At 41.5% G+C, this 24,121-nt stretch overlaps 1 protein-coding gene across 9 annotated transcripts in view; it reads left to right on the forward strand.

Annotated features, from left to right (window-relative positions):
* The window catches only part of ATXN1 (ataxin 1), a 349,478-nt gene that overhangs the window by 168,040 nt on the left and 157,317 nt on the right, over positions 1–24,121 (forward strand). The window lies entirely within an intron of this gene.

Raw genomic sequence — 24,121 nt, forward strand, 5'->3', positions numbered from 1 at the left:
AGGAAAATAATTGTCTATAATTTGTATTAGGCAACCAGACTTGCATTGCTATTTCTGTGCAGTGCACGCAAAGAGATTTCTAAAGGATGAAAGTAGACACAACAATGACATATCTATGTGTTCTTAACAACATTGCTGAAAGAGGACATGTATGAGAAGATTTGTTTGTAACATCAAAAGTGATGCATAAGCCTTGAGGCTATCTGCTCCTTTGCTCATAGCTTATTCCTACTCCTGGTAGTTTTCTTTCCTGGCATGTTTCTTTCTTTGTAGCATGGGAGATCAAGATTTACCAGAAGACCATTCCCTTGAGATGGGTTGATAGAGAGGCAGATGTCAGGAGAAGGAGCTACTTTTTTGTGTGCACATGTTTTTGCTGCAAAATGCAGACCTATTCTTGATCAGTGAAATTGGCTTTGATTTGAGAAATAACAGGAGTATACTTCTGGTATACATATTTCTTAGAAGCCAGAACTACTCAGCTGAATAAATTTAGTGCTCACATTTGCCAGATGTAAATTCTTTCCAGTGGTGGTGGGAGTAAGGAACTCTTACTAAACCTATGGAAAAAAACACCACTCAGTTTGCTTTTTTGGCATGCAATGATTATTTTAGAGGTTTGCTGTGAAGGAGCTGACAATGCAAGCATGATGCTTTGCAATCAATGACTTATAGTTGTTTGTACACAAAGAATCTCAGACTTTTCATTTAGAATCAAACCCACTAGCCGTACTTTTAGTACTAGGTTTAGTATTTTGTAAATGTTAATATTTAATGTTTTTCTAACTATCATCATTTTAAACTTTACTTCGTATTTAAAGTGACAACCAAAATGAGTTCATTTCTACAATTTGAATTGATAGATTTGCAAATCAATATTAGATATGGTTGGTGGCTTTCCTTTTTCAACCTCCTACATGGGTTTCTTCTAACTTTTTTCTTCTTTTGTGCTTTTACCCACGCCCTTGTTTATATTCAAAGGTTATGTTTGTGCATAACTATGTTCTGGTCTCAGATTGGATTCTGTTGGTTGTGTGTCTATAGTTGGTTTAACGCAATATATGTTAATGATACTTGGGATAATTAAATATGTAAGTACTTGAGCGTCATACTGATCAACTGTCAAAAAATCATTCCGTGAGCTAAAATTACTCAAGACTATTTTATTCTAATTCAATTTTATCCACTAAAATTTCTAAAAGAACTATTTACCATTTTTTAAAATAAAATTGTACTTTTATTGTTTTCTACAGCAAACAATTAACCCATTAGCCATCATGTACCCAAGAATGACTTTCTATAACATAAATATGAAAGAGAAAATATGTACCACATTTTTCGGAGTATAAGACACACCTTTCCACGCCCCACAAAAGGGTGGAAATATCAGTGCATCTTTTGGCTTCCTGAAGCCCCACACCCATGTCCCATTGTTGCAAAAATGGGGTGCGCAGAGGGTTTGGGAGCCTGCAGAATGCTCCTGGGGGCTGGAGGAAGGTAAAAGCACCCCTTTTTGGTGAAAAAAAGAGGCAAAATGGGCAAAAAAGAAGAGCACTCTGCAGGCATCCGAAATCCTCTGCACACCCCATTTTTGCAAAAAAAAAAAAAAAAAAAAAAAAGGTAAAAATGGGCCATTTTTGCAAAAACAGGAGTTTATACCTACCCTCAGTCCCCAGGGGCACCCTGCAGGCTTCCCAAACCCTCTATGTTCCCTATTTTTTTGCAAAAATGAGTGAAAAACGGATACATTTTTGTGAAAAATGAGCTCTGCAGAGGGTTTGGGAGGCCTGCCCAGTGCTCCTGGGGCAGGGATGGGTTGCTACTGGTGTGGTAGGTGACTGCACACTGGTAGCAGCCGCCAGATTATACAATTTGTAAACAACTGCTCCGGTGCCAGTCCTGCACTGTCATCTGTTTTCTTTCATTTTTTGTATTTTTTTCTTCCTGTGCATGCACAGAAGCAAAATCTCACGAGAGGACGTGCCTGTGCAAAAGATTTTGGGGAATTTTTTTGCTGCCGTACATGTGCGGAAGCAAGAAATCAGCAAAATCTCGCACACACAATAATAATAATAATAATAATAATAATAATAATAATAATAATAATAATAATAATAATAATTTATTGGATTTGTATGCCGCCCCTCTCCGTAGACTCGGGGCCGATCCCCCATGAGATTTTGGTGCATGTTTGCTTCCTGCGTATGCGCGGAAGCAAAATCACACTGGGAACACACAGCACACACATGCACATGAGACTCCCCATGCTGTGCATGCAGCGCACCGGTAGCAGGCGGTAGGAGCAATCTGCCCCTGTCTTGGGGGCCGGGGAGGGCAACACCTTTTTTTCTTAGCTCTTTGAAATCTTGCTGTGTCTTATAATCCGAAAAATACGGTAATTAAATTTCAGTAATCTTGACAAACATTGAATCCCTTTTTTGGTACTGGAATATGTTGCAAATATTTTAAATATTCTAATCTACTTGAAGCAGAAGTCTGCAATTTCTAAAATATAAAATGTCTTGTTGGATGGAAAGGGTGGCACTAATATCTGGCAAATTGACTTAAGTTTCTTCTGTATTGTGTTTTTGGGCAGAGGGGAGGAGGAAGGCCTAACAGTTTAACATAGTTTTGTGTCTCAATTTCATGTTTTGTAAGGGCTGATGCAAGACTGCAGTATCTCTGCAGAGACAAGGAAAGCTGGCAAAGGATGCAGGCAAGCAAAACAAATTCTTAGAAATCCGATGCATTTATATTTGCTATATAAACAGACAGGTTTCAGAGTCCTGTCTTTCATTATCATTCATGCTCTTTCTATTGGAAAGACTCTTTTCTGACCCATGAAGGTAATTGAATGTTAGTTGACCACTACCTGGATATATATATTTTTTTGAAAGCACATTTTTGTCTATAAAATGTGTTCCATTTTAAGTTTGTTTCCATTATTTTTGTCTGTACCTAAATATCAATAAAATCTCACATGGGAGAACACTTGCAGAATTCTTTTTTCCATTGAGGCTTCTCTCTCTCTCTCTTGCTAGATAAGGTAGTCTTCAAATGAAATCTATATATTGTATTTGCTTTGTTGCTTTGTATAGGACTCTTTTTTTTGAATAACATTCTTGTTTTGGCCACAGAAAATGCATTTCCCCCCCTAACCTTTGTAAAATGCAAAAACACCAATGCTTTAGGGGTGGTATATAGTAAAGAGAAAATCTGTGCTGACAAGAGATAATATATAGAATAGCAAGAACTATTTTTAGACTGCAAATACTTGTGTTTTTTTTTAATGTCTTGCTTATGTGTGTGCATATGTGCTCTGACAAGGGGATTCTTAGAGAATGCGTTGATTGCAATATTTCAATATAGTTTCAGAAAGTGGAATGTGAAAAAATTATAATATTTTGAAGATTAATAAGTATTTGAAACTTTAATTTTGTAAATAGCCACTCAGTGCCTATAGCTATGAATCCCATATCCTTTAATTTTTCTAAAACATTGCTTTGTTTTAAGAGAACATTGAATTTTTTTTTATAAAAAGAGCTTGTGTCTTGTTCTACAATAAGCAGTTTGGTTCCCAAAGGATTTTATGAAGGAAATATAAATTAAGTATTATTTGCACATAATTTTTTTGCAAGCTGTTTTCTTGTATATGCTTCTTCTATCTATATACTGATTTTCTGGGGATAAAATGTTGAGATTGCCAAGCTCACAGCAAAAAAAAGCAAAAAACTGTGCCAAAACACGGCACCTGCATGTCTGCATGCAATTTTGCTACCTGCTCAGGTACAGTAGCAGAATTATGCTGGACTCTGCTAACGCTCAGAGCCACGGGGGCGAGCACACCTCCCTGTTCCATCTTAGCAGCCCACCTCTGTGTAGGGAATTTAAAAATCATGGCAAACAATTTTTTCTGCTAGCCCTGAGAACTAACATAGAATAACGGTAGACATACTCCGTGTATTATATACACTGGCAAATGTAATGTAGACAAAGCCATAATATACTGTAGAAATTATGAATAACGTTCACATATTTTACAGCATTGTCAAAGTAAATCAATCTTCATAATGTTGTCTCAAGATCTTCAACAAACTGACAGTATGTACCTAAAAAAGCCCTGAAGATATGTATGTTTGGAAACAAAATATTGCTAAACATTTTCCATAGCTGTTTGTCAAGCTTTGTTCCCTTTTATTACATTTATAATACAATAAATACCTAAAGGGTTTACAAAAGACTTGTGATTTATTTACTATTTTGGATGAGTCATGATAAGCATTGGCAGTATAAAAATAAAAACATGAATATGGGTCTAGGAGAGATAAGAATGCATTTTTAATTAACTTCATTTAAATTGGGCTGAATGAGTTGAACCCCAGAGGTAGGAAAATATTAGAAAAAGAGGCCTCACTTTCCATTCCAAATACTCTTGGCTATAAGAGGGAGAGATGGTGGAAACATAGGTGATATTTGCAAGATTCTTAAGTTTTTCTTCTATAAAGTATAGTTTATTTGTTTTATGTATTTATTGGAATTTATCAAAAACGAGAAGAATAAAAGAATAAAAATATAGTGACAGGGACGATAGGCACATTAGTGCACTTATGCACGCCCTCTCTACTAATTATTTAAATATGATGTAAGGTCCACAGAAGTCAATTTGTGACTGAAACTATGAAAAGTACAGTGGAACTTAATTCGTGCTGTGACCAGGTTCTTAAGTAGAAAAGTTTGTAAGAAACAGCAATTTTTCCTGTATTGGTTAGCTCTGGCCCAGCTCCTGCCCCAAGGAATGTGGAGGTGGATGTGGGGGAGACATCCACATGCCGCAGGCCTGTTTTGCTCCCAGTAGAATCTGCCAATGAAGTCTCCTCTGACCAAGGAAGCGTGAGTGAGAGGGAAGAAGGGAGTTTGGCAGACAGCCCAGGAGGAGATCAGTCATCTGTATCATCCCTGGATTCTGAACAAGAATTAATGACACATCCACGCATGCATAGAGTGATGCATAGGCGACAACTGAAGGATTATTACAAGAGAAAATGAGGCCACCTGTGGTTGGGTGGGGCTGCTGTAATAAGTGCTACAGATAAAAGTGCAGCCTGGTGTTTTAGCCTCATGGCAGTTTATCTGATTCGTTGTTTCATCAAGATCGTGTTTTTTGCTGTTCAGGATTGTGTATGTGGACTCTCTGGATTTTAGAATTGGACTCAATTTCCCAGTTATTGGGTGAGCAATTGGACTGCATTTAACCTGTGCCTTGTGTGTACCAGAAAATCCCTTTGACATTTAAAAAGGGAGCTGTTTCTGTTTTTCTGTTTATAAAAACTTTTGGGTTTTCCTTTTATTGTGTGGTGTGTGTCTTCCTGGACTAATTACCCTGTAATTACGGGCGGTTGAGACATGCCGGCAGAACATTTTCCCATAGAAATCAATTTAAAAGCAAATAATGCGTGTGATTGGGGAAACCACAGGGAGGGTGGAGGCCCTGTTTCCTCCCAGGAGATTCCTAGAGAGGCCCCATGGAGGCTTCTCCCCGCCTTTTCCAGCCCTATTTCCTTCCAAGGAGATTCCTAGAGAGGCCCCACAGAGGCTTCTCCCTGCCTTTTCTGGCCCTGTTTCCTCCCAGGAGATTCCTAGAGAGGTCCCATTGAGGCTTCTCCCTGCCTTTTCTGGTTACAGTTTCGGAGGCTTGGGTTTGTAAGTGGAAAATGGTTCTTGAGAACAGGCAAAAAAATCTTGAACACCCAGCTCTTACCTAGAAAAATTCGTAAGTAGAGGTTTTCCTAGGTAGAGGTACCACTGTAGTTCCAATCTTCCTAACTTGGTCTACTAAGTTAACATATCTGCCATAAAAGTTTGCATTGGACTTTTGCATGCTTTTATCTTTTGCTCGTCTACCAAAGAAGAATGGCTGAAAATGCTTGGGACAGCAGAATTATGTAGTAGAATGGATACTTGGGTTTTCTTCATAAACGTAGTATGTGATTGAGGCTTTTTTTTTTTTTATAGGTCTTCCTCATCGTTGATGTTACTTTACACTTTATATCACTTCCTCAAAAGTAATGGAGGATTGTTTAGATGGAACATTTTTTCCATAGTTCAGTGCTTGATATGAGAAGAATACCAGTGAGAACACCAAATATTTACACTTTAGAGCAGGATTCCAAGTTTTAGGGCTGATGGAGACCTTTGGGATTTTGAGCAGTACTGTGTGCTGCCATTAGGGAAATACAATTTAAATGCCAGCTCCGCTATTTATTCTCCAAAAGGAAACTGTTTTCTACCTTGCTTATTTTTGTCCTTCATTATAGTACTAGAACCAAATATGTAAAGACTAGAACAAGTTTCCATTTAAAAATAAATAAATAGGCATATAGGACAGACAATCTAAAAAGTGGGGCCAAGTGTCAAACAGGCACCAAGGTAGGCATTTTTAAACATAGCGAGCCCTCAGAAACAATAAGGGATCCCTTTTTTGGGTGGTGATGTAGGGATGACTCAATGATATTTAAGATTATCCTTGTGTTTATCCAAACATGGCACTTTATTTATGGACTTCAGCTCCCAGAGGACTTGTGCATTTTAACTCCTCATGGCTGACTGAGGAATTCTTGGAGTTGAAGTCCACACAAGTTTGCCAAGTTTGGAGATACCTGCTTTTGTGCATAAACAGTTTTTGGAAAAGCCTACATTGTTTCTGTAGAGTTCTTTGACTTTGTAACACCAATCATGAGGTAAAAGTTAAGCTTATTATGCATATTTGCTTTTTTGAAGTTCAGAATAGGGATAAAAATAAACCATTATTTAGATAAGAATGAACATTTTTGAAAACAAGTCTTGAACTTGTGCAATTTTAAAACGGTTTTTCAACATCCCAGTTTCTTAAGGAGAGATAGTGAATAAAGACCTCCCACAGTGTCAGGAACAAATATTATTTCTGAATATTTACCAGACTTATTTATTCAATATTTTTAAAAAATGATAAAAATCAATACAATTTATTAAAATCAATACAATTTATTAAAGACTGTGACAACGGTTATGGCCTATAAAGCAATTCAATGGCATTTCTGTAGTTGTAATTACATGTTCAGTCAAAGATCTTAAGCAGATAGCATTCAGTGAGGAATTTAATACAACCATTTCAAAGAGAGAATGACAAAGAATGAATTCATATAAAGGTGGGGAGCCTGGAGGCATTTTGAAGGAAGCTTCACTTAATAGAGCATACATAGTGTAAATGTACAGGTTAAAAAACAAACAAACTACAATGTAGTGGAAGGCTTGTGACCAAGCAAATAGTATATACTTATAGGAGAGAGAAAGAAAGATGCAAAAGTCAGTACTTTTCACAAGCATTGTTTAGATAGGAACAAAATAAAAATAGGAAATGCTATGTTCTTAGGGGAAAAGAATGTCTGGATTTGGAAGGAGGGAAGAAATAGGGAGAATTACGGTACCTTTCCTGGCAATATTGAACTGGGTGTGATAGAAGCTGGCTTACTTTCCATTGAGTAATTGTAGAGTTGCTCATTCAAGGAGAAGTTTCTTGTTCTCCACCTGACGGAACCAGGTGTGGCCATTTTATCTTTTGCTAGGGAATTTGACAAATTAAGGGGGCAAAATAAAGCTCTCACTTTTAAAATTTAGGAACATGTCAGAAGAAAAATAAGCAATATTTTATTTAGGAAAGGAGGGAGAATAAAGAAGATTCTTTACCATGTTGCTCAGTAATGAGATCATTCAATTCCTGACTTATCCAAAGGACTTTCTTGGACAGTTGCATTTGATAATATTTTTTAAGATCAGATATATTTGAACATTAATTAGATTATCCCAGTCTCTCATGCTTAGTCTATTTCTTTCACATTCATCATCAAAAAATAAAATAAAGGGGTTGTAATGGAAATGTGTATGTGTACATGGAAGTAATAAAAAGCCTATCCTTTTCTATTCTTAAAATAGGTAGGTTAAAATCAACATCTTATTTGGTGACTATTTCTATGTATGTTTTCCATAGGCAAGAATTGCTATTTTATAGGGGTTGACAGTAGAGGGGATACATTAAGCAAGCTTAGATGTACTAACAGAAGCTTATATACCTGCACGAGTTTCAATCATGGCTTTTCCTATGCCTTTGCAAGATCAGAATATCACACAATAATATCTGTAGTGTGGTACTCACCTCCCCATAAATTACTTACATGATCAATGCAGTCACAATAATAATACAGATAATAAATCTGGCATTAAAAAAGAAAGAATGCAGAGTCATAGGTCTACCCCCAAACATGATTAGTTATTAGGCCCAGCTTATAAACAAGCCATGGTTAGAAAACCTATTTTAGTTTATGTTCAGAGACAATTTTTTAGTTAGCATTAAATTTATTTGGCAGACTCCATAATTAGTAATCAGGCGAGTGGAGGGTGGATTTGAGTTTTTATGAAACTCAGTTGAGACAGGGATTAAAGAATGGTGGGAAAATATTCTTTTGAATTGTGTATTAGAGTTTGCAAATTTCAAAGTCATGTGCTTTCTGTAATTACTTTGATTTAATTATAGTTAATTTTGTGAGAATGGAAAGCATGAGATTGAAGTTGTGTAACTAAGCTGAAGAATAGATACAGACATTTTTACATTGAGAGCAGCGAGTTGAAATGTAGTCTTAAGTGACATACTGTATATACTAAATGGGCTTCAGGAAAACAAATCTTCTATTTTTCATGTTATAATAATTGTCATAATTCTGAATTAACTCAAAATTCTATATTCAGGATCTGGTCATCCCCCACCCACCTCCATTCTGTAGCAGAGTGAAGTACTTTACCTTATTTTTAAAGATTTAAAAAAATAAATGGAAACTTAGCATGCTTGGAAGAAAAGCAATAACTTCTATTTTTTTTGCATTCTTTATTGATATTTCATTGAAAAACTTGTAGCCCCCATAATGTCCTTGCTCTAATTTTTCTCCATAACAGTTTTATGAGGTAGGTTGAACTGAGAAGGGCTGACCCAAATTTCTGTGGCAGACCAGAATGCAATGCAAGATTTTTTACTATTACCTAGGATCTCTTGTATTGTACTTTATGCCCCTCCTTAAAAAAAAAAAAATCCTGGGAAAAATCCTGGGAACTGATCATGAATTGATAAAAGTCTTTGGCTCTGCTTTGTAATTTTTCCAGCCTACAGAGTTTTTCCAGAGGTCTATTAAAAGTGTGATTTACCATGGATTGCAAGGAACAGATTTTAATGGTAGCAATTTACTTGTGTTTTTCTGGGAGCAGCTTCTCAAACTCCCATTGTTTATCATTTTATTGATTGGAATATCTGATTCAATTTATCCTCACCAGAAATCTGATTAGCTTAAGGTTTTACATTCTTTTCCAATGAATGTTGGCTCTCTATGTTCAGTAAAGATCTGACACAATACAGGGTTTTATCTGTAGTTTGTTTACAACAGTGTCTCTTTATCTATTAATTGGATTTAGATGAAACACTGATCACATTGTGGATATCACTAAAGAGTTCACAATTGTGCTGCTACGATTATAATATATGATAAATTAGATGCTGATAATCTTGGCAAACTGTCTGACTGTTGTTTTCCATGGATATTTATGTCAAATATATTTTTTACAGTATTTTTATTGAATTTTTGTCAGCATTCCTTAGGATACATCTACGTATATATAAATAGTCCTCAACTTAATACCACAAATGGACCAGCATTTCTGATGCTAAACAATGCAGTTGTTAAATAAGTTGCAAACATTTTATGCCCTTTTAATCATGGTCTTTAAGCAAGTTCATATTTCCCCATGGACTTTGCTTTTCAGGTCAAAGCCTATATAGTCATACTGCATGTGGGAATGACCTTGAAGAATGAAGGAAAGAGATGCTGCATGGGAAAAAGTAGACAATAGAGAGGCAGGAAATACACACACACACACACACACACACGGCTTAATGGTTAAAGAACAAACTTAAGGACCTACCCTAATTGATCAGGTTAAAAATGAAGGTGGGAGATTGTACCCTTAGACTTACAAGAATATGTTAATATGACCTTAAAGTAGAATTAATCATACTGCAACCATTGTACATACATGTTGATTGCCAAGTGCTCAAATTGCAACCATGGGACCAAGCACACTTTGATGGTCTTAAATGTGATGATTGATTGTAAATCATTTTTTTCAGCATTATTTTAACTTTGAGTGGTTGCTAAACAAATCGTAAGATGAAGCCTACCTGTACAGATGGTCCTTAACTTATGACCATAATTGAACCCAACATTTCTATTGTTAACTGAAACATTGGTAAAGTGAATTTTGCCCCATTTAACAACTGTTCTTGCCACCCTTAAGTGAATCACTGAAGTTGTTAAATTAGTAGTATGGTTGTTAAATAAATCTGGCTTCTCCATTGAGTTTGCTTGTCACAAGGTCACAAAAGATGATTATGTGACCCCAGGACACTGCAACCATCATAAATATGAGTCAGTTCCAAGCGTATGAATTTTGATCACATGACCATGAGATGCTGATACAATCATAAGTGTGAAAAATGGTCATAGGTCACTTTTTTCAATCCTGTTGTAACTTTGAATGGTTACTGAATGAACTGTTGTAAATCAATGACTACCTGTGCTACAAAACTCTGCTAACTGTACTTTCCAGTTAACTGAAATGGTGCATTATATCATTAAAAACATTGAATTAAGGTAACTAAAGTCCATTAACTTCTGGAACTTTTGAATTTTCCATGATGTTCATTCTAGTTTTGTTCACAAATTTAATTTAATTTAATTTCTTAGATTTATAAGCCACCCTTCTCCAAATGGACTCAGTTCAGGTCATTGCAGTATTCCTGCTGTCGCATAGGTAATCTTCTGAAATGACACGATCCAATATTCTTCTGTCTTTTGAAATGACACAATCCAATAGAGCCTTGGTGGTGCAGTGGTTAAAGTGCAGTACAGCAAGCTACTTCTGCTGATCCCTAGAGTTTGGCAGATCAGTAGGCTCAAGATTGATTCAGCCTTCCATCCTTCCATGGTTGGTAAAATGAGAGTCCAAATTGTTGGGGGCAATATGCTTGCTCTCTGTAAACCGCTTAGAGAGGTCTGTGAAGTGGTATATAAGTCTAAATGCTATTGCTAATATTGGATTTTAAAAAAATACTGTCTGCATAATTATGACATGTGTGAAGGAAGAGGGGATGTCAGTCAATAGATGATGCCAAATATTGAAAAAGGTTCACTTCGAACTGAAATACCTTTCTCCGTACTGAAGGAGCGGGTCCAGCAGTCACATGGGTTGCTCATGTCCAATCCGGTGGAACTGAGCCTAGTATTAAAAAAGCTTGCCGGATCCGCCCCTTCCCCAGAATTCGCTCAGTTCGCATATCCTGCGGTTGTATTGTGATAGCTCGTTCAACATACTAACACCTTCCCTTCGATCCTTTTCTTCAAAAGTAGTAAGATTTGTTTTATCATTATTATTTACTTGCACTAATAGCGCCAGCCGTTTGCGGCTCGGCTTTTTTCCTTTGGAGAAGTTGCGGTTTCGTTTTTCCCCCGGCGGTTTGCCGGTTACGATTCCTGCGGCCGCTTGTGGATTCTTCTAATCCTTTGGCCTGGAGGTCCTGGTGCAAGTATTAATCTATTGAATTATTGATTATTTATTGTATACAAAATATTTAAGGGCTTAAGAAATACCTCCTGCGGAGTGAGACGCCTTCTAGTCTCCTGGACTTAGTCGATCGCTTCCCCTTTAAGTAATTACGGAGCGATTTTTTCGGCGCGAAGGCCTTCGCGCCCTTTTTAAATCTAGGCCTCTCGTGTTGGCCTCCTGCCAGCCGCGTAGGCCTCAGTCCACCGCGTGGATCCCGGAGCGGGCCTTGGGGGTCCCAGGCTAAATTCTCCACCGGCTAAGCCTCCAACCAGAGTGCCTTGGTTTACTTAATTATAAAGTTTAGGGAGGCTGGCCCCGCTGGATTTGGGGGCACGAACTCTGGGTTTGCCCAGATTGTCCTCAAGTTTCAGCAGCTTCGAGGCCTCGAAGCAGGATCCATTCCTCTTGGGAAGTCCTTGAAATTCTTCTCCTTATTATTCAGTTATTGGCTCAGCCTTGTCTTCTGTTAATTGTCAGACTATGGCTACTTTTCCCAAGAGAGGCACAACTAAAGGTCCCAGAGAGGCCAGGCCTACAGGCGATGAGATTACTAGTATCCCCCAGGCCTCTTCCTCCTCTTCTCCAGGGGCCCGCCCCTCGACCAAGGTCACCAGGGCCGAGAAGAGAAGGGACCTAGCCCTACAAAAGATCCATGACAAATCAGCAAAACGTTTGAAAGTGCAGGCCCAAGTAATCAGTAGTCAAGACCCCCCAGAGGCTTCTAGTCTACCTCCTTCTGGGGTCCCTGTGTTATCTCTGGATGAGCCAAACCTAGACAGACCCCAACCTAACCTATGGGGCATAGGTCCAGAGGAACCAGATATTATTGAAGATTCCCCCCAGCCAGGATCTTCCCAGGCCTTTAGGGATTCTTCTGCCATTCCTGCTGATATTTCCAGTTTACCTCCTGAGTTCCAGTCTATATTTGCTGTGCTGTCCAAAGCCATTGATGCCAAACTCTCCACCATCAATGAGCTTCCCTTACCTCTTCCTCCTTCTCGTTCCTCCCGCCCCTTGGGTTCTTCCCCAGCGGTCAGAGCTCCTATTCAGGATGATTCAGATTCCTCCCAGGATGAATATGAGGATATAGAGGATGATGAGGATCCTTTTCAAGGCTTATCAGATGATGAGGAATCCCAAATAAAGGTTCCTCCTCCAATTACTATTTTTCCTTCTCAATTATTCAAATCTCTCCTCCTCAAAGCTAGAATTTCTACGGGATTAGCGGCCCAGGAGAAACAAGCCTCCACTTCCACTGATCCCCCCGAGGAGAATTTACCTTACTTCACAGAGGAACAGGAGGATAACGAGGTAATTCCTATGCCTAAATTGTTTAAAGATGCTTTACTCAAACAGTGGGAATTTCCAGCTTCTGGCCTTAATCCCTCCACCAAGGATAGAAAGTTGTACAAACTTTCCTCTTCCTATGAAGAGCTTCTATCCTTTCCCAAACCGGATGAACCTGTCAAGATTCTTCACTCGGCAGCGGCTGTGCCAGGCGAGGCGGAGGAAGTCCTCCGCCCAGAGGACAAGCGCATTGAGCAAATGCTCAAAAGAGGATTCACCGCTGATTCCTGGGCCATTAAAAGTTCTGCAGCGGCTTCCTTTTTCTCCAGAGCCATGCTGCTGTGGCTTCGCCATCTTCAACAGCATATTCCTCCCGATGACTTGAGAGGTCAACAAGACTTCAACAAGGTCTTTGCAGCTGCCCAGTACGTGGCTGATGCCACCTTGCAATCTACTAGATTTTCTGCTAAGTCTATTGCAGCTTCCACAACGGCAAGAAGACTCCTATGGATTCGCCCTTGGCAAGCGGGAGTTCGCCAGAAGTGGCAGTTATCCCAGGGTCCCTTAAAGCGCGACCTTCTCTTCGGTGATCTTCTGGATCCACTCCTCACGGAGACCACAGACAAGAAGAAAGTTTTGGGTCCAACCACAAAAAAGGCTACCAAAACGCAGTCCTTTCGTCGCCCAGGGCGCCAGCAAGATCAAGCGACTTCCTATCAGAGATCTCCAGGTCAGTATTCCCCCCGCTTTCGTTCCCAAGGTAGGAACTCCAGGGGTAGAGGGTTTCGCTTCCAAAGGGGAGCTTCCTCTAACAGGGCTTCAAAAAAACCTAGATGGTAATCCTACCTCTATTCCCATAGGGGGTCGCCTAGCTCTTTTCGCCTCTAATTGGCGTCTCACCTCCAAGGACCCTTGGGTCATTGACACTGTTCAAACAGGCCTTCTTTTAGAATTTATTTCTCCTCCCCCTAAACGTTTTATTTCCTGCCCTTCTCCCAGGTCATCCTCAGATTGTAACCGTATGGAGGAGGCCATTTCTCATCTATTGTCCATCAGAGCCATTCAACCGGTCCCTTCCGGTCAGGAGGGCCTAGGTTTTTACTCCATCCTATTTATGGTTCCAAAGTCCTCCGGAGGTTGGAGAGCTATTTTGGATTTAAAGAAACTAAACCTATTCATCAAATATAGGAAGTTTAAAATGCACTCCTTGTCTTCTATTTTGGCCGCCATTCACTCGGGAGATTTCATGGTCTCCTTAGACCTCACTGAGGCCTACCTTCACATTCCTATAGCCAAATGCCACAGAAAATTTTTACGTTTTTCCTTTCAAGGCAGGCATTTCCAGTATAGGGCGATGCCATTTGGCCTTTCCTCGGCCCCTCGGGTCTTTACAAAGCTCTTGGGGTCCCTGGCGGCCTATATCCGGGCGTTTCCCATCCACATTTTATGTTATCTTGATGATATTTTGATTCATGGGAACTCCCTAGAGAGAGTGAAAACAGACCTTTCTGTCACCATGTCAGTCCTTCAGGACCATGGATTTTCCATCAACTTTGAAAAAAGTCACCTCCAACCTTCCACATCCATTTCTCACCTGGGATCCATTATTGATTCAGAATCCTCCCAGGTTTTTCTCTCTCCCGAGAGAAAACTCAGCATAGTGGAGTTAATTTCTTACATTTTATCTAATTCTTCAGTATCCATAGTTACTCTATCTTCCCTTTTGGGGAAGATGGTGTCATGCATAGGCATCATTCCCTGGGCTCGCCTTCATGCTAGGGAACTCCAGTGGCTCCTGTTACCTTTTCAGAGATCGGGGCACAGCAACTCAAATCGACGCATTGTCATCCCACTGAGTGTTCGCAGATCCTTCAAGTGGTGGAAGTCTCCGGCCATGGACAGAGGATCCCCGTTCAGGTGCCCGGATCAATTTGTCATCACCACAGATGCCAGTCTATCGGGATGGGGCGCCCACGCCCAGGGGATGATAGCCCAGGGCACGTGGTCCCCGGAGGAAGCTTCCAGGCCAATCAATTGGCTAGAGTTAAGAGCCGTTTCCCTGGCTCTGAAGCATTTCTTTCCTCGCATTCCCAACCGGCACGTTCTCATTCTCACCGACAACATTGCCACAAAAAGCCATATCTGCAGACAGGGGGGCACGAGATCCAAGGCTCTCATGAGGGAGGCCCTCAAGTTGGGCCTTTGGGCGGAAAAACATCTCCAGTCGCTCCTAGCCGATCACATCTCGGGGAGTCTCAACGTCCAGGCGGATTGGCTATCCCGAGCAACGATAGACCCAGGAGAGTGGAACCTCCATCAAGACCTGTTCCATCAAATCACCCTCAGATTCGGCCTACCAGTCCTGGATCTCTTCGCGACCAATGCGAACGCCCAACTCCCTCGCTTCTATTCCAGATTTCCATCCCCGGGAGCGGAAGCAATCAATGCCTTCCGGAGTCCATGGCCTCCAGGCCTACTCTACGCATTTCCTCCAATTCCAATCCTCCCGGACGTGATTCACAAGGTCCTCACCGAGAGGGCCCGAGTAATCTTAATCGCCCCTCATTGGCCCCGCCGGCCCTGGTTCGCGGATCTCCAACAGCTGTCCGTCCAGGACCCTTGGCGACTCCCCGTTTCGGGGGATATGCTGCGGCAGGGGGCCTCTTTCCATCCAGACCCGGAGTGGTTCCACCTCACCGCCTGGCTGTTATCAGGAGAGATTTAGAACTGCGTGGTCATGACCCCGATTCAGTGGAGGTCATTTTAAAGGCCAGAAGGGGCTCGACCAATCGAATCTACGACCACACGTGGTCCAAGTTTCACCAGTGGTGTCTACAGGAAGGTCTCTCCCCTCTGTGCATCCCCATACACAGAATTATTTCCTTCCTTATGCAAGGCTTCCATAAAGGACTTTCCACCAGCACCCTCCGGCGTCATCTGGCAGCCATTTCATCTGTCCTAGGGGGTCCCCGCAGACAGCCTCTCCGATCCTTCCCTGAAGTTCAGGAATTCCTCAAGGGCATAGCCAACCTCAGACCTTCCAAGGTCCACAGGTATCCATCCTGGGATTTGCCACGGGTTCTCCATTCCCTCACGCAGGCACCATACGAACCCCTAAAATCGGCGTCCCTCAGGTACCTATCCTTTAAGGTAGCTTTCCTGGTGGCTATTACCTCTGCCCGACGCATTTCGGAGCTGGCTGCCCTCTCAATCAGGCAGGACCTTTGTCAATTCCATCAGGACAAGGTAGTCTTGCGACTGGACCCCACCTTCTTACCCAAGGTCAGTTCCATGTTCCACAGATCTCAGGATATTGTCCTACCTTCCTTCTGCCTCCAACGAGACCATCCCTTGGCAATTAGATGGCACACCCTGGATCTCACCAGAGCGCTGAGAATATATATCCAACGCACAGGACCCTTTCGGAGGTCAGAAGCACTTTTTGTAGCCTATCATCCCAGAGTCATGGGGGCCAAAGTGTCTTCAACAGTAATAGGCCGTTGGATCAGAGGGACTATATCTAAGGCCTATGAGTCGGCCTCCCTCTCAGTTCCAAGGAACATCACAGCGCATTCCACCAGGAGCGCAGCCACCTCGGCCGCTTGGGCGACTCAAGCCCCGTTGGAGGAGGTCTGCAAAGCAGCCACTTGGGCCTCGCCAAATTCCTTCATCAGGCACTACAAAATTGATTCTTACGCTTCAGCGGACGCTGCCTTCGGCAGAAGGGTACTCCAATCCGTTATCTCACACGATAGCAAGCTAATCCCACCCTAGGGACCATCTATTGGGTATGTCCCATGTGACTGCTGGACCCGCTCCTTCAGTACGGAGAATAGGCGTTGATTGCTTACCTGAACGCCTCTTCTCGTACGGTGAGCGGGTACAGCAGTCACTTCCCGCCCTTGTATGTGTCTTCTTTACCTTTCTATATCTTTCTTCCTCTAACAATGAGAGTTGAACACTACAGAGCTTCACAACTGAGCCTAGTCTATGGATTCGCGAATTCTGGGGAAGGGGCGGATCCGGCAAGCTTTTTTAATACTAGGCTCAGTTCCACCGGATTGGACATGAGCAACCCATGTGACTGCTGTACCCGCTCACCGTACGAGAAGAGGCGTTCAGGTAAGCAATCAACGCCTATTCTCTCAAAGGATAATCCAACTAGTTTTCTGCTTTTTTCCCTAAATACTCTAGATCAGTGATGGCAAACCTTTTTTCCCTTGGGTGCCGAAAGGCCACGCACGTAATTCAAAATCTGGGGAGGGTGAAAACAGCTTCCCCCACCTCCTGGACGCCCTCTGGAGCTGGAAACGGCCTGTTTCCCAACTTTGGTGGGCTTGGTAAGCTCATGTTTCACTCTCCCCAGGCTCTAAAGGCTTCTCTGGAGCCAGGGGAGGGTAAAAATGCCCTTCCCCATCTCCTCTGGAGGCTCTCTGGGAGCCAAAAACACCCTCCCAGAGTTTCTGGGTGAGCCAAAAATCAACTGGCCAGCACACACATGCACAATGAAGCTGAGCTAGGGCAACGGCTTTTGTGCCAGCAGATATGGCTCCGTGTGCCACCTGTGCCATAGGTTTAGCATCACTGCTCTAGATCCTAATATTTGTCTTTATTGTAGAGTTTGTGGATAGTGTTTTTTAGATATTTTAGCTTTCTTTATTTGATTTTACTTTCTGTGGCAGGTAATTGAACAAGAATAATTCACTGAAGTTCTGTTCTATCAAGAAATTACAATTCTAATTCAGGATATATTTTGTTAATATACATGTGTCTTCCTAAGTTGATCATAATCAGCCAGTGATCTTTTATGGTTTTCTTTAGTTGAATGAATAAGAAAAACATAATTAAAATATAAGGGCTAGATAAGCAATTACGCATCATTTATTTAATTAGAAAATGCAAGTACACATTTCCATTTGAAAAATATTATTATTCATGGTATCTTATAATTCTAATTTTCAAACTTGCCCAAGGCAAGATGTTTTGCACTTGATGACTGCAGGATAGTAAATCTAATTCTTATTTGATTATTACAAGCATAGAATTGTAATTAGAATAAAAAAGGAGTGTAGCCTTTCATTTTTGCCTGTTTCCCAAATGCGGATATAGAAATAGGAAACTGTAATTTAATACAGCAATTGAATGGACTTATAGTGCAGATAATCATACTGTGATTTATTATGTAGAAAATTTTCTAGGGATGTCAGACTCAATTCAATTGAGGGCTACATCAGGATTGTGTTTGACCTTGGAGGACCAGGATGGGTGTGGCCAAGGTGGGCGTAACCAGGGTGGGCGTGACATAGGACTCATGTTGGGGGCACCTATGGTGGCCAAGTGCTAAGGCAGGACTTCCTTGAGGATCCCCCCCCTTCCATCCATCCCTCCATTCAATCTCTTTTCCCTTTCCCCCTTTCCTCTCCTCTCCTTTCCTTTCCTTCCTATGGCTGTTTTCTGGCTGGCCCTGTGGACCAGATCTAAGCGCCCTGCAGGCTGGATCCAGCCACTCTGTCAAAGACCTTGGAGTACTCATCTCAAATGACCTAAGTGCCAGAGCTCACTATAACAGCATTCCAAAAATGGCATTAAGAGTTGTTAATCTAATCTTGCATAGCTTCTTCTCTGGCAATATTGAACTGCAAGCTAGGGCAAACAAAACTTTTGCTAGACCAATTCTTGAATACAGCTCATCTGTCTGGAACCTGCACTGTATGTCAGACATTAATAAAATCAAACAAGTCCAGAGAAGAATCCTCCCATCCTCTACTCGCAACAGAATACCTTACACCAGACTTGAGATTTTGAGCTTAGACAATTTAGAACTTTGTCGTCTTCGATCCGACCTAAACTTAGTAAGTAAAATCTGCTACAATGTTCTGTCAATGAATACTTCAACCACAACAATAAATGAGCACATAATAGATACAAACTTATGGTAAACTGCTCCAAACATGATTGTAGAAAATACAACTTTAGTAACAGTCATTAATTCCTGTAACGCAATACCTGACTCTGTGATTTCTTCCCCAAAACCCCAAAAATTTACTCTTAGATTGTCTACTGTTGATCTCAGCCCATTTCTAAGAGATCTTTAAGGGGAATGCATAAGTGTACCAGCTGTTTATACATGGTATGTTTGTGTGTATGCTTACTTTTAATAATGGGTTTTTTAGTGTTTTTTAAATTATTAGATTAGTTCTTACATTGTCTTTGTTATTGTTGTGAGCCGCCCCGAGTCTGCGGAGAGGGGCGGCATACAAATATTAATAATAATAATAATAATAATAATAATAATAATAATAATGCTTACCGTCCCTGTCCTAATGTTCCATTTTATTCGTATCCATTTCATGTATTCATGTAACAAACTAAGAGAATTTTTATTGAATGTTATAGTACAGCAATAATAACCAACATGATTTGAACAAGTGTATGCTGCTTAGACATTCTACCATGAGCTGATATGAATCTATACACATTAAATCATATGTTTACCTTGTTGCAATCGTATAACATTCTTGTACAGGTATAATAGTGTCATATCTTTCTTCCTCATTTCTTTTGCAAAGGTAATAGATGATTTTTATTTTAACATTGTATACCCTTGCCTTTGGACTATGCCCTTTCGATTTTTCCCCTCACTGCAATATGGAAAGAATTTGTCACTTGCATTTTTTCATTCCTCTGCAGAATCATTACTATCTTGTGTTTATCAGGAAAGTTAATGGCACAGTCAAAAGCCATTCTACAGCTTGTGTTAGCCTGAGTGACTGTCCCTCTTTGCATGAGACTAGCTAATGCTAGTTGTCTATTGGGTTTTGTATGCATTGTTATATTATAATACTATTTGTTATGGTTTTATTGCTGTATCTTCATTCTAAGTTACTGTGAGACAAAAGCTTTTTCAAATTTGTTTGAAAAAAATTCAAATTCTACTTATAGAAGGATGATGGCTTTCTATAGGATTCTTACTACTTATCTGAATTATGCTGTTTCTCAAACTGTAATTGAGGCATCCAGCCTATGGCATAATTGCTTTGAATTCCATGTCACGCATGCAGAACATTTAGTGATTTCATAATAACAGTATTCACCTCTTTGAAATGCTAATTTGTTTCCCTCTCTCCCCCATCTATCTGACTTTCAAATATTCAGAGTAAAAGTCTTCTACCTTTGTACGAGGAAGTTAATATCATATTGGGTCTTAAAAAAAATCAAAAGTATTTATGCTTGAAAGATATAACCTCATGCATGTCAGGTATTGCAAGAAAAATATCATGTGTGAATACAATACAGATTTATTTAAATATCTAGGAGCACACAGTTTTGCAGGCAGTTGGATAAGCAAAATTGCTAATGTGCAGAATTATCCAGCTAATTGAATGCTTAAAAAAAAACAATGATTTCATAAGATGGCTCTTAGAGATATCAGTAGATTTTACTAGAAGTCAACCACTGCAGATATAATTGATTTTTCTATCTATCAAAAAAACCAGTTTGGGGCGTTTTTTAGACCCTTCTTGAAATTAGTTTGCTATTCACTATATAGTTTATAAGGTGGATTTCTCCAAAACATTGAAGTACATATTATCTATCAGTCTTTCATATCAAGAGCTTTACACATATTCATTTATGAATACAGAGCAGTGAATCATCACGACTATGGGAAAAACTTATGAACAACCTACAAATTGTAATTAAGAGCAGCTATAGCCAGATTTCTTGTTTCTTTCCCAATCACTAGGCTTTTGGTTAATCACATTAGAACAAAAATAATATTTTACAACATTACACATGGTAGCTATGATTTGCATCATGTGGTTGTTCACTGAAAAAAAAATTTAAGAATTAAGTGCATTCATATCTAGTTCTACATATTTTACATGCCGGTATATACAGATAACGACAGTGCTTAGTCTTAAAACGTTATATTTAGTTGAATTGGCACACCATTTTTAAAATTCTGATGGATGAAGATAATTATACCTACAAAGATGTAGAGTGCATAAGGGAACATATATCTTCAGATCCACTACTGTATATCAGGAACTGAAGTGATTCAGTGAGAGCAAGTCCTAATTGCACATTACATGTGGAGGGTGGGATTCACATCAACCCATTCTACAAGATACATAAAGTTTCAAGCTCAGCTTTGTGCATATATGTTATCCATGCATGTCAATTCAATTGAACATGGAAAGAATTGAAATTACAAATAAATAACTACAAGTAGTCTTCAACTTACAGCCATTCATTTAGTGGCCTTTCAAAGTTGCAATAGCACTGAAAATGTGATATATGATCATTTTTCTCCACTTACAATTGTTGCAGCAGCATCATAGTCATATGATTGAAATTTGGACATTTGATAACTGGTTCATATTTACGACAGTTGCAGTGCTGGAGTCACTTGAATGAATACCTTTTGCGACCTTCTGACAAGCAAAGTCAATGAGGAAGCTGGATTCATTTTACAGCCGTGATACTAACTTAACAACTGCTGTGATTCACTTAACAACTGTGGCAAGAAAGTTCATAAAGTGGGGCAAATCTCACTTAACTACTGTTTTGCTTAGCAACATAAATTTTATCTATCTATCTATCTATCTATCTATCTATCTATCTATCTATCTATCTATCTATCTATTTATTAGATTTGTATGCTGCCCCTCTCCGTAGACTCGGGGCGGCTCACAACAATAACAAGAACAATGTAAGAACAAATCTAATAATTTTAGAAACACTAAAAAACCCATTATTAAAAGCAAACACACACACAAACATTCCATGTACAGAGGCAGAGATGGGTCTTAAGAACTTTACGAAAGGCAAGGAGGGTGGGGGCAGTTCTAATCTCCGGGGGGAGCTGGTTCCAGAGGGTCGGGGCCGCCACAGAGAAGGCTCTTCTCCTGGGTCCTGCCAAACGACATTGTTTAGTCGACGGGACCCGGAGAAGGCCAACTCTGTGGGACCTAACCGGTCGCTGGGATTCGTGCGGCAGAAGGCGGTCCCAGAGGTATTCTGGTCCGATGCCATGAAGGGCTTTATAGGTCATAACCAACACTTTGAATTGTGCCCGGAAATTGATCGGCAACCAATGCAGACTGCGGAGTGTTGGTGTGACATGGGCATATCTTGGAAAGCCCATGATTGCTCTCGCAGCTGCATTCTGCACGATCTGAAGTTTCTGAACACTTTTCAAAGGTAGCCCCATGTAGAGAGCATTACAATAGTCGAACCTCGAGGTGATGAGGGCACGAGTGACTGTGAGCAGTGAGTCCCGGTTCAGATAGGGCCGCAACTGGTGCACCAGGTGAATCTGGGCAAACGCCCCCCTCGCCACAGCTGAAAGATGTTTCTCTAATGTGAGCTATGGATCGAGGAGGACGCCCAAGTTGCGGACCCTCTCTGAGGGGGTCAATAATTCCCCCCCCCAGGGTTATGGACGGACAGATGGAATTGTCCCTGGGAGGCAGGACCCACAGCCACTCCGTCTTATCCGGGGTGAGTTTGAGTCTGTTGACACCCATCCAGACCCCAACAGCCTCCAGGCACCGGCACATCACTTCCACTGCTTCGTTGACTGGACATGGGGTGGAGATGTACAACTGGGTATCATCCGCATACTGATGATACCTCACCCCATGCCCTTGGATGATCTCACCCAGCGGTTTCATGTAGATATTAAATAGCAGGGGGGAGAGGCACCCCACAAGGGAGAGACCTAGAGGTCGACCTCTGACCCCCCACTAACACTGACTGCGACAGACCAGAGAGGTAGGAGGAGAACCACTGGAGAACAGTGCCTCTCACTCCCAACCCCTCCAGCCGGCGCAGAAGGATACCATGGTCGATGGTATCGAAAGCCGCTGAGAGGTCAAGAAGCACCAGGACAGAGGACAAGCCCCTGTCCCGGGCCCACCAGAGATCATCCATCAACGCGACCAAAGCAGTTTCCGTGCTGTAGTCGGGCCTGAAACCAGACTGCTGAGGACCTAGATAATCGGCTTCTTCCAAGGATCGCTGGAGTTGGAGTGCCACCACCTTCTCAACAACCTTCCCCATAAAGGGAAGATTGGAGACTGGACGGTAGTTATTAAGCACGGCTGGGTCCAGGGAAGGCTTCTTGAGGAGGGGGCGCACAAGTGCCTCCTTGTAAGGAGCCGGAAAGGACCCCCTCCCCAAGGAGGCGTTGACAATCTCCTGGACCCAGCTCCGTGTCACCTCCCTGCTGGCCGAAACCAGCCAGGAGGGACACGGATCCAGTAAGCAGGTGGCAGAACTCACAGCTCCAATGGCCTTGTCCACTTCATCAGGTGTCACCAGATCAAACTCTTCCCAGACAGGTGGACAAGTACGTGCCCCAGTCACCTCGACTGACTCGTTGTCAGTCAATTCTGTTATCCAATTGGAGTCGAGGTCTGCTCGGATCCGAGCGATTTTATCAGCGAAAAACGTATTAAATTCCTCAGCACTACTCTGCAAGGGCTGCCCAACTCCCCCCTGGTTAAGAAGGGAGCGGGCACCCTAAACAGAGCGGCCGGGCGGGATTCCGCTGATGCAATCAAGGTGGCATGATACGCGCATCTTGCCGCCTTGAGCGCCACTTTGTAAGTCTTAATAAAAGCTCTTACAAGTGTTCGATCGGATTCGGACTTACTCTTCCTCCATCGCTTCTCTAGACGTCTCTTCTGGCGTTTCAACTCCCGGAGCTCCTCGTTGTACCATGGAGCTCTACGGGGTCTAGTGCCGCGGAGAGGTCGCAACGGCGCAATCCGGTCGAGAGCCTCCACTGCAGCCTTGTTCCAGGCCTCAGCAAGAGACTCCGCCGAACTGTGGATGAGTGCATCTGGAATAACCCCAAGCGCCTTCTGAAAACATTCTGGATCCATCAGGCGCCTGGGGCGGAACATCTTAATCGGTTCCGCCTCCCTGCGGGGAAGGATTGGAGCCAGGAAGTCCAGCCGTAATAGAAAATGGTCTGACCATGACAAAGGCAACACATCTAAGCCCCTTAGTGTCAGACCATTACTCAATTGCTCAGAGAGGAATACCATGTCGGGTGCGTGTCCTCCCTCGTGAGTCGGACCCTGTACTACTTGAGTCAGGTCCATGGCTATCATGGTGGCCATGAACTCCTGTGCTAACCCAGAGG

The sequence above is a fragment of the Erythrolamprus reginae genome, chromosome 3 (genome assembly GCF_031021105.1).
Source record: "Erythrolamprus reginae isolate rEryReg1 chromosome 3, rEryReg1.hap1, whole genome shotgun sequence".
NCBI lineage: Eukaryota > Metazoa > Chordata > Lepidosauria > Squamata > Dipsadidae > Erythrolamprus > Erythrolamprus reginae.